The 12152-nt window shown below is 45.1% G+C and overlaps 1 pseudogene; it reads right to left on the bottom strand.

Annotated features, from left to right (window-relative positions):
- Positions 1–11022: 11022 nt before the first annotated feature.
- LOC126956573 (E3 ubiquitin-protein ligase PPP1R11-like) lies at positions 11023–11369 on the bottom strand (annotated as a pseudogene).
- Between the last annotated feature and the right edge of the window lie 783 nt (positions 11370–12152).

Below are 12152 nucleotides of genomic sequence, written 5' to 3'. Positions count from 1 at the left end.
GTGTAAAAATATGTAGAAATTGGAACCCTCATACATTGCTTCTGGACATGTAAAATGGTGTCGTCTCTGTGAAAAACAGTTTAGCAATTCTTCAAAAAGTTAAACATGGAATTACCATATGACCCAGCACTTCCACTCCTAGAAATATATCCAAGAGAATTGAACAGAAGTGTTCAAGCAAAAACTTGCACACTAATGTTCAGAGCAGCATTATTTATAATAGTCAAAAGGTAGACACAAGCCAAATGTCCATCAACTCATAAATGGATAAACAAAATGTGGTATATCCATAAAATGGAATGCTATTCAGAATGATGTACTAATATGCAGTACAACCTGGAAAAAATATTGAAAACATTATACCACATGAAATAAGCCAAATATAAAAAGCCACATATTGTACAATTCCATTTGTATGAAATGTCTAGAACAGGCAAATCTATAGAGACAGAAAGCAGATTAGCGGTTGCCTAGGGCTGAGGGGGTGGGGAATGGGGAGTGACTGTTTAAGAGCTACAAGGAGTCTTTTTAGGGTGATGAAAATGTTCTCGTGATGATGGTTTCTGCTTTGATCTCAATGTTCATTTCTCCCCAAAATTCATATGTTAGAACCTAATACCCAATGTAATACTATTAAGAGGTGGAGACTTTAGGAGGTAATTAGTTCCCTTATGAAAAAGGCCTGGGGCTGGGCGTGGTGGCTCACGCCTGTAATTCTAGCACTTTGGGAGGCCAAGTTGGGTGGATCACTTGAGGTCAAGAATTCGAGACCAGCCTGGCCAACATGGTGAAACCCTGTCTCTACTAAAAATACAAAAAATAGCCGGGCGTGGTGGCAGGCGCCTGTGATTCCAGCCACTTGGGAGGCTGAGGCAGGAGAATTGCTTGAACCTGGGAGGCGGAGGTTGCAGTGAGCCGAGATCGTGCCACTGCACTCCAGCCTGGGTGACAGTAAGGGAGGAGACCACCCCTCATATTGTCTTATGCCCAATTTCTGCCTCCAAAGAAAGAAAAAGTAAGAACTAAAAGGCAGAAATGAAATCCACAAGCAGACAGGCCTGTGCCACACCCTGGGCCTGGTAGTTAAAGATCGACCCCTGACCTAATTGGTTCTGTTATCTATAGATTACAGACATTGTATAGAAATGCACTGTGAAAATCCCTGTCTTGTTTTGTTCCAATCTAATTACCGGTGCATGCAGCCACCAGTCACATACCCCCTGCTTGCTCAATCAATCACGACCCTCTCACATGCACCCCCTTAGAGTTGCGAGCCCTTAAAAGGGACAGGAATTGCTCGCTTCGGGGAGGGGCTTGGCTCTTGAGACAGGAGTCTTGCCGACGCCCCCGGCTGAATAAACCCCTTCCTTCTTTAACTTGGTGTCTGAGGAGTTTTGTCTGCAGCTCATCCTGCTACAACAGAGTGAGACTCCGTTTCAAAAAAGAATAAAAAGGGGCCTGAAGGAGTTAGTGAGTTCCCTTCTGCCATGTGAGGACAGTGTTCACCCCTTCCACCATGTGAGGATGCAGCAAGAAGGTCCCATCTTGGAAGCAGAGAGGGAACCTCATTAGACACCAAATTTGCTGGTGCCTTGATCTCGGACTTCCCAGCCTCCAGAACTGTAAGTAATAAATCTGTATTGTTAATAAATTACCCAGTCTAAGTTATTTTGTTATAGCAGCAGAAATGAACTAAGACAAAAATTGGTACCAAGAAGTGAGGTGCTGACAGCTGGGTGCAATGGCTCATGCCTGTAATCCCAGCACTTTGGGAGACCAAGGCAGGAGGATTGATTGAGCCCAGGAGTTCAAGAACAGCCTGGGCAGCATAATGAGACCTCATCTCTACCAAAAAAAAGTTTTTTAATTAGCCAGGTGTGCACCTGTGATCCCACCTACTTGGGAGGCTGAGGCCAGAGGATTGCTTGAGCCACATGTCACGCATGGCCATGTGAAGAGACCACCAAACAGGCTTTGTGTGAGCAACAAGGCTGTTTATTTCACCTGGGTGCAGGCAGGCTGGGTCCAAAAAGAGTCAGTGAAGGGAGATAGGGGTGGGGCCGTTTTATAGAATTTGTGAAGGTAATGGAAAATTTCCGTCAAAGAGGGTTGTTCTCTGGCGGGCAGGGGCAGGGGTCACAAGATGCTCAGTGAGGAGCTTCTGAGCCAGGAGAAGGAATGTCACAAGGTTAATCGCTCAGTTAAGGTGGGACAGGAACAAATCACAACGGTGGAATGTCATCAGTTAAGGCAGGAACTGGCCATTTTCACTTCTTTTATTATTCTTCACTTGCTTCAGGCCATCTGGATGTGTATGTGCAGGTCACAGGGGATATGATGGCTTGGCTTGGGCTCAGATGCCTGACACCAGGGAGGTAGAGGCTGCAGTGAGCCATAAGGGCACTATTGTACTCCAGCATGGGTGACAGAGCAAGATCTTGTCTCAAAAAATTTTTTTTATTTTAAAAAGAAGTGAGGTGCTCCTGTAACAATTACCTAAAAATGTGTAAGTAGCTTTGGAACTAGGCAATAGGCAGGGACTTGGAAGAGTTTGGAAGTGAATACTAGAAAAAACCTTTATTGCTGTGAACAGAACATTAAGAGTGATTCTGGTGAGGACTCAGAAGAGGACAGCTGTAGAGAAAGCCTCCATCTTCTTGGAGGTTTCCTAAGTGCTTGTGATTAAAATGTTGGTAGAAATATGGATGATAAAGGTCACAGACGGAAATGACAAACATGTTGTTGGAAACTGAAAGAAAGGCCATCCTTGTTATAAAGTGGTCTTTAAAGAGCATGGCTGAATTGTGTTCATGTCTTAGTTTTTTGTGGAAGCAGGAATTTACAAGCAATGAAATAGGATAATTGACAGAAGAAATCTCTATGCAAAGTATGAGAGTGCAGCATGGCTTCTCTTGATGCTTATAGTAAAACATGAGAAGACAACGTTTAATCAAAAGGGAAGCAGAAGTTAAAAATTTGGGAAATTCTCAGCTTGGCCATGTTATAAAAAAGCAGCTAGGGCCGGGCGTGGTGGCTCACGCCTGTATTCCCAGCACTTTGGGAGGCTGAGGCTGGTGGATCACAAGGTGAGGAGATCAAGACCATCCCGGCTAACGAGGTGAAACCCCATCTCTACTAAAAATACAAAAAATTAGCCGGGCGTGGTGGTGGCTGCCTGTAGTCCCAGCTACTTGGGAGGCTGAGGCAGGAGAATGGCGTGATGGCGTGAACCCAGGAGGCGGAGCTTACACTGAGCTGAGATCGCGCCACTGCACTCCAGCCTGGGCGACAGAGCGAGACTCTGTCTCAAAAAAAAAAAAAAGCAGCTGGGCACGGTGGCAAGCACCTGTAGTCCCAGCTACTCCGGAGTCTGAGCTGGGAGGATTGCTTGAGCCTGGGAGGTTGCAGCTGCAGTAAGCTGAGATTGCACCACTGCACTCTATCCTGAATGACAGAGAAAGACCCTGTCTCAAAAAAAAGAAAAGAAAAATCATGGTTGGGAGGGAACACCAAGGGTGTGGCCAAGCAACCATTTGGTAAGGAGATTCATGCAAATAGAAGAGAGCCAGACGCTGTTCATCTGGAATGGAAGGATGATCCCAAAGGCATTTTGGAGACTGTTGGAGCTACTTATCCCAGCACAGGCCCAGAATGCTAAGGCCTTGGGAACAAAATGATTTCAGTGCTCCTCGGCCACCCCAGCTGTGTAGCTCAGGCTGCTCCTCCAGCAGGCACAGACAGTAGACCTTTGCGAAGTCTGCATGGTGCCATCTCCACTGGTCCAAAGAGTGCATGAGATGTGGGACATGCCTGTCTCCACCCACATTTTAAAGGATGGAGCCACCCGGAGCCTTGGCATCATGACCCAGGCAGAAGCTATCACAAGGGTGAGACCACCTCAGAGAGCCTCCAACAGGGAAATCCTTAGCAGAGATGTGGGAGTGGGGCTGTTCCCAAGACCCTAGAAAGGTAGAGCCATGGGCATGCAATTCCAGCTAGGGACAGCTGTAGGCACTGGACTCTAACCTATGACAGGTGTGGTATGGGCTGGGCCTAGCAAGCCATGGGAACAAGGTGGTCTGGAGGCTTGGGAGTCCAGTCCAGTCCCCAACCCGGTGTGTCCAGATTGCAGAATATCGAGTCAAGGAAGAATATTCTGGAGCCTTAAGATTTAATGTTTGCCTTGTTGGGTTTTTTATTTGGTTGAGATCTCTTACTTCTTTCTTCTTTCCTACTCCTGTTTGGAATAAAAATGCCTGTCCTTGCCTGTGCCACCATTGTATTTAGAAAGCACATACCTTGTTTGATTTCACAGGCTCACTGCTGAAGAACAATTTGCCATTTGCCTCAGGATAGATCACACTTTTTTTTTTTTTTGAGACGGAGTGTCGTTCTGTCTACCAGGTTGGAGTGCAGTGGCGCAATCTCGGCTCGCTGCAACCTCCACCTCCCAGGTTCAAGCAATTTTCTGCCTCATCCTCCCAAATAGCTGAGATTACAGGCACCCGCCACCACGCTGGGCTAATTTTTGTATTTTTAGTAGACAGAGAGTTTCACCATCTTGGCCAGGCTGATCTTGAACTCCTGACCTTGTGATCCACCCATCTCAGGCTCTCAAAGTGCTGGGATTATAGGCGTTAGCCACCGCGCCTGGCCTTTTTTTTTTTTTTTTTTTTTTTTTTTTTTTTTTTTTGAGACAGAGTCTTGCTCTGTTGCCCAGGCTGGAGTGCAGTGGCGTGATCTCAGCTCACTGCAACTTCCGTCTTCTGGGTTCAAGCGATTCTTTTGCCTCAGAGTAGCTGGGACTACAGGCATGCACCACCATGCCTGGCTAACTTTTGTATTTTTAGTAGAGATGGGGTTTTGTCATGTTGGCCAGGCTGGTCTCAAATGCCTGGCCTCAATTGATCCCCCCACCTCAGCCTTCCGAAGTGCTGGGATTATAGGCGTAAGCCACCGCACCTGGCCTTAATCACACTTTTGAGTCACTTATATCTGATTTAGATGAGATTCTGGACTGAAGACTTTTGAGTCGTTGCTAGAACAAGATCTTGGGAGCTACTGAGATGGAATTTTGCATGGAGAAGACCATGAATTTGGGGAGCCAGGGGAAAATCCTGTGGTCTGAATGTTGGTGTGCCCCCCAAATTTATATGTTGGAACCTAATACCCAATGGCATAGTATTAAGAGGTGGGGCCTTTAGCAGGTGACAAGGTCATAAGATGGGGTTAGTGCCATTATAAAAGAGATCAGAAGGCTGGGTGCAGTAGCTCATGCCTGTAATCCTAGCATTTTGGAAGACCAAGGCAGGTAGGTTACTTGAGCCTAGGAGTTCAAAACCAGGCTGGGCAACATGGTGAAAACCTGTCTCTATAAAGAATACAAGGCCGGGCGCGGTGGCTCAAGCCTGTAATCCCAGCACTTTGGGAGGCCGAGACGGGCGGATCACGAGGTCAGGAGATCGAGACCATCCTGGCTAACACGGTGAAACCCCGTCTCTACTAAAAAATACAAAAATCTAGCCGGGCGAGGTGGCGGGCGCCTGTAGTCCCAGCTGCTCGGGAGGCTGAGGCAGGAGAATGGCGTAAACCCGGGAGGCGGAGCTTGCAGTGAGCTGAGATCCGGCCACTGCAGTCCAGCCTGGGCAACAGAGCAAGACTCCGTCTCAAAAAAAAAAAAAAAAAAAAAAAAAAAGAATACAAAAACTACCCAGGCATGGTTGTGCGTGCCTGTAGTCCCAGCTACTCGGGAGGCTGAGATGGGAGGATCACCTGAGCCCCGGGATGTTGAGGCTGTAGTGAGCCTTGATCTTGCCACTGCACTTTAGTCTGGGTGACAGAATGAGACCCTGACTCAAAAAAAAAAAAAATTAATTAATTAAAAAATAAAAGAGGTCAGAAGGAGCTGGTTAGCACCCTTCTGCCATGTGAAGGCACAGAGAAGGCACCATCTACGATTAGTAGGCCCTCATCAGACACCAAATCTTCTGACGCCTCCAGAACTGTGAGAAATAAATTTCTGTTGTTTATAAATTACCCAGTCTGAGATATTTTGTTGCAACAGCAGGAATAGGATAAGACAGTTGCCCAACATTGTGAATATACTGGAAGCCACTGAACTGTACACTTTAAAATTATTGAAATGGTGAACGTTATGTGACTTTTACCTCAATTCAAAAAAGAAAAGAAGTATTGATACGTGCTACAAAATGGGCAGATCTTGGAAACATTACGCAAACTGAAAGAAGCCAGCTACAAAGGATCACATATTGTATAATTCCATTTTTTTGAAATGTCCAGAATAGGCAAATCCACAGAGACAGAACGTCGATTGGTAGCTGCCTAGTGCTGGGGTGGGGGGTAAGGAGCAAGAGAAGAGGTTTGAAGGAAAAATGGGGAGTGACTGTTAACGGGTACACGCTTCTTTTTAGGGTGATAAAAATATTCTGAAATTGATAGTGCTGATCATTTCATAACGCTGGGTATGCTAAAAGCATAGAATTATATTCTTTAAATGGGTGAATTGTATGAGATGTGAATTCTATTTAAATATATTTGTTATAAAAAATTCTTGAGTGTGATAACAATGTTACCAGAAAGAGGTCCCAATCTAAACCCCAAGAGAGGGTTCTTGGACCTCACACAAGAAAGAATTCAGGGTGAGTTCATAAAGTGAAAGCAAGTTTATTAAGAAAGTAAAGGAATAAAAGAATGTCTATTCCATAGGCAGAGCAGCGGAATGGGCTGCTCAACTGATTATACTTATAGTTATTTCTTGATTATATGCTAAACGAGGGATAAATTATTCATGAGTTTTCCACGAAAGAGGCAGGCAATTCCCAGAAATGAGGATTCCTCCCCTTTGAGGACCATATAGGGTAACTTCCAGATGTTGCCATGGCATGTGTAAACTGTCATGGCACTGTTGCCGTGTCTTTTAGCATGCTAATGTATTATATTCACGTATAATGAGCAGCGAGGATGACCAGAGGTCGCTTTCATCGCCATCTTGGTTTTGGTGCGTTTTGGCTGGCTTCTTTACTGCATCCTGTTTTATCAACAGGGTCTTTGTGACTTATATCTTGTGCTGACCTGCTATGTCATTCTGTGACTAAGAATGCCTAACCTCCTTGGAATGTAGCCCAGTAGATCTCAGCTTTATTTATTTATTTATTTACTTATTTATTTAGAGACGGAGTCTTGCTCTGTCACCCAGGCAGTTTGATCCCAGGACAGGCTGGAGTGCAATGGCACGATCTCATCTCACTGCAACCTCCACCTCCCGGGTTCAAGCGATTCTCCTGCCTCAGCCTCCTGAGTAGCAGGGATTACAGGTGTGTACCACCATGCCTGGCTAATTTTTAGTAGAGACAGGGTTTCACCATGTTAGTCAGGCTGGTCTCGAACTCCTGACCTCATGATCCACCTGCCTCAGTCTCCCAAAGTGTTGAGATTACAGGCCTGAGCCACCGCACCCAGCCTGGTCTCAGCCTTATTTTACCTACCCCCTGTTCAAGATGGAATTGCTCTGGTTCAAATGCCTCTGACATATTTTCCCCTCCCTTTTATAAGGTTCCCCTAAATCCTAAGGGTTATAGAGGGACAAAGATCAATCTTCTGTGACTTCTTCAGGCTGGATAGGGGAGATGATATTCCTGCCTAACTATTAGGGTCTCTTGTATTTAGGGTAGAGAGGAGTTCAGTCAGAAATCATCTGTATGGTGAGGGCTACTCATAACTCTGAGTTCTGACAAAAGGTGGTATCTGGAAGATTAATAAGTGTTCAATTTAAGAAATCATTGAGTAAGCTTATCCTGCATTCCTACACAAAGAGTACAATGGCAATGTATTCCACAACAGTAAAGCAAAATAAGTTAAATTATCCCAGGTAAAGTAAATTAAGAAGGTTTCCCATGAACCAGGCAACTGTTGGAACCAAGCTGACATAAGGTTGCTAGCTGATTCCAATATGTGCCCAGAAATAGAATACTGGTCTAGATTTTTACATTAGCCATCCCTCTTGTTTCTTCTTAGCTGTAGCCAGAGATCATTGGTTGGTTCACAGGAACAAGCAGGGTCAGTCTAAATTGTAGAAAAAAACTCAAAAACAACTGACGGGACTAGAACTTAATAACAAGTGTACCATAGTTCTTGAAACAATTTTTCTCTCTCCAGCCCTCATTTTTACTAAAGACAAATCATTGTAAGACTGATTTGTTTGCAAAATAAGCATTAGTCTTATTATACTTGGCCTGATTATTTGTATAAAGTGCAACAAGAATAATTATTTGCCATGTAGACTCCTTTTTAAATTGACTTTGATGGAACTTTGCTCCATAAGGAATCTTGGATAAGACTTTTTTTTTTAAAGTCAAGCCAAGCCATGGGTTATTACTGTCAAATACCTGTATGAGTTGGGTAAACTTCTCTCCTCTTGAGGTCCCAATATAACTTGGGGCTCCTGGGCCTGTCAGAAAGTGACATTCTTTACTTACCACAGGTCAGGAACCCTGTAGAGGGGCTGTGTAGACAAGGTATAAAGCCAGTTTTCCCAAGGGCCTGTTATTGGCTCTATATGTAAGTTTTGATTCCTTAAAGAAAAGCATGCCATTCCAGTCAAAGCCTTGGTAAAATTACCAGTTTCTCCAATTGTGTCCTGTCACAAATGAAGACAGATGCTTACTGCACTTATGCAAATAACTATATTGCCATAAGTTAAAAATACTCACAAAGGGTTTCCAAATTCTGGATAAATAAGGTAGAGAGAAACGAATATGCCCCAACTTTTGTTTATAGGAGTATACTTCACTCAATTATCAAAGACTGTAAATAGGCCAGGCGCGGTGGCTCATGCCTGTAATCCCAACACTTTGGGAAGCTGAGGTGGACAGATCACATGAGGTCAGGAGTTTGAGATCAGCCTGGTCAACATGGCAAAACCCCATCTCTACTAACAATATACAAAATTAGCTGGGTGTGGTGGTGTGCACCTGTAGTCCCAGCTACTCAGGAGTCTGATGCACAAGAATTGCTTGAACCCAGGAGGTGGAGGTCGTGGTGAGCTGAAATTGCGCCACTGTACTCCAGCCTGGGCAACAGAGCGAGATTCTGTCTCAAAAAAAAAAAAAAAAAAATGTAAATAGCTTAAAAGTTATCTTGCCTCTGAAAAACAAAACAAAAGATCAGCAACATTTTAAGCAAAAAGTCATAAAAGGATTATTTCAGTCTTCTGTTATTAGTTCAGTCCATGCAATTAACACCTGTTCTGCTTGATATTCATAAACATTTCAGCTATGACAGTCCTGGAAGTTTTTCCTCTATTCTAATGTCACAATCTCCAAAGTTATCAGAAACCTGCCTTTAAGAGCACCCGTCAAGGCTGGGCGCGGGGGCTCACGTCTGTAATCCCAGCACTTTGGGAGGCCGAGATGGGCGGATCACGAGGTCAGGAGATCAAGACCATCCTGGCTAACACAGTGAAACCCCGTCTCTACTAAAAATACAAAAATTAGCCGGGCGCGGTGGCGGGCGCCTGTAGTCCCAGCTACTCGGGAGGCTGAGGCAGGAGAATGGCGTGAACCCGGGAGGCGGAGCTTGCAGTGAGTGGAGATCTCGCCACTGCACTCCAGCCTGGGCGACAGAGTGAGACTCTGTCTCAAAAAAAAAAAAGAGCACCTGTCAAAGACCTATAGCTGATTATAAACCACCTTTCGAAGAGGATTAAAACAAGACAACAATTGTCTGTGGATGACAAAAAGTCTTAGGACAGCCATTGTTAAAGTCACATTTGACTAGGAATTGTGGTTACTTCTATGGCTTTCAATGATTTTACATAACAATTATAACTATTAATAACATAGGCGCTTCCCATAATTTTGGAACACATACCAATAACATATTTATACAAATATAACCCAAAGAAAGCCAAACACCATTTCATATTTGACAATGTTTCCTGTATGACTTTTTGTGCATGTGATTTTGGGTTATTTATTTTGTGCATCTGTGGCAATGAATGAGATCTCAGTGGTGGTGTGGATTTGACTGGTCTCTACAACTGTGTATGGCAAAAGAACTGGTAAAAGAAAATGACAACCAGATCCCAGCAAAGGGGTAGGGAGGGCCAAGAGAACTGAACATCTGGGCTGGCAGAGAAATCAAAGCCTAGGAATTAAGAGGTAAGTGTGTAGTGTAGGGGACATACCCTCATCTCTTTGCTCCTTCCCTTTTCCTTCCTCTCCCAGGGACCCAGGTCCTTGGGACTATACTAAATCTGTCTCTGAAGCTGAAAAACAAAAGGCTGAGGAGATAGTTGGCTCTAAGTGACGAGTTTCAAGCCAGCTTTGTCAGAAATCCTAGATCACAGGAGAAGGGTGTGAAGAACGAATATGATTATTTCTTGTTCCATCTTCCATTAGAGGTGAGAATGACAAGGAACTCTCTTCTAACTCCTCTTGAGGGCATGAGGAGAGTTAGCAGGAGAAGGGCTGGGAGCCCTGAGGTCTCCTGTAGGACCCTATATCCCACAGGCAAGGACTAAGAATTAGGATTAAATATTTTAGTGGGATAGCTCTAAACCAGTATTAGCAAGCACAGTTAGGGTCAGAATTTCTGGAATCTGACTGGGACCCTGGCAGTGAAAGCTGGGACTGTTGAAAACCCAATTTCGGTGTTTGCTACTCAAGTTGAGAGTGCACAGCCAAGATAACCAGATCCCAGGACAGGCAGTTTGACAGCGAGAACAAAAGGAAGAGGCTGGGACCAAGGTGCCTAGATCCCTCGAGAGAGAAGGGTGGGTATTGGGAGGAAAAATGAGAACTGGGGGAACTCAGGAGTCTGGGTTCTGAAATAGCAGCAAGTCAAAATTCCAGGATCTCTGTCTACCCTCCTCTTCCTCTTCCCTCTATCAGGCAGAAGAGAGAGAAGGAGGGTACTGGAGAAGAAAGCACATGGATACATTCAGGAAGGGTGGGGGAAAGAGGAATTTAGCGCTGCATTGGCCCTGCTGGGGGCTGGGAAGGGTCAGGAGGCCGGGAAGGCGTGGTGGGGGTCGGTCCCAGGGTTGCACGACGCCATCCTTTGCGGTGGCCACGTACACAGTGTGTATGACCACAGCCCTCTTCTTCCTCCTCATCACTTTCCGTGGAGCTGTCGCCAAAAGCCCCGGGGTTTTTCATAAATACAACAGCATTTTGATGAGCGGCGGCGCATGCGCTCATTGTCCACAGTGTCACTTGTCCATTCCACCTTTTTCTCTGGTTTCCGTTTCCGAAGTTTGATGGTAAAGCTGCGGTTCTCGGGCTCGGTTGTCACGGTAACCGTTGTCTCAGTGACAGTCTCGCTCAGCCCAGCCCCTGCCTCGGCCATGGCTAAGGCTCAGGAGAGGGAGGAGAGGAGGAAGGGGGATGAGACACCCTTCTCTTTTTTTTTTTTTTTTTTTTTTTTTTTTTGAGATGGAGTCTCGCTCTGTCGCCCAGGCTGGAGTGCAGTGGCCGGATCTCAGCTCACTGCAAGCTCCGCCTCCCGGGTTCACGCCATTCTCCTGACTCAGCCTCCCGAGTAGCTGGGACTACAGGCGCCCGCCACCTCGCCCGGCTAGTTTTTTGTATTTTTTAGTGGAGACAGGGTTTCACCATGTTAGCCCATGTTGGGATGGTCTTGATCTCCTGACCTCGTGATCCGCCCGTCTCGGCCTCCCAAAGTGCTGGGATTACAGGCTTGAGCCACCGCGCCCGGCCTTCACACCCTTCTCTTTTTATGCCTCAGGTCTAGGAGAAGCAGTATTGGATTCAGTGGTAGTCAGGATCCTCCACCTTCTTTTTACCCCCTCTTCCTGGGCCTCCTCTTCTCCACCCCCTGGGGATAACCTGACCAACTCCCCTTCCGACTCTGCTTCTGGGTGATTTTTTTATACAAATAAGTCAAATATATCATTTTTGGACTTTAGGGGACCTAATATCTAAAACATTAATTAAGTCAGAAAAATATAAAATTTATGATTTGATTTTGGAAAGTTTGTCAAATATCAAAGGTTTAAAATACTTGCTATTATAAAATAGAATTCTAGGTCACCCTAAGTTATTCATTTAGCCAAAAATAACTCAAAAATTTTTAAAAGGCATAAAACTTTACTTATTGATAGAGGGAAGACT

The sequence above is a fragment of the Macaca thibetana genome, chromosome 1 (genome assembly GCF_024542745.1).
Source record: "Macaca thibetana thibetana isolate TM-01 chromosome 1, ASM2454274v1, whole genome shotgun sequence".
NCBI lineage: Eukaryota > Metazoa > Chordata > Mammalia > Primates > Cercopithecidae > Macaca > Macaca thibetana.
Note: the sequence above shows the minus strand (reverse complement) of the source record. Positions and strands in the feature narration are given on the sequence as shown.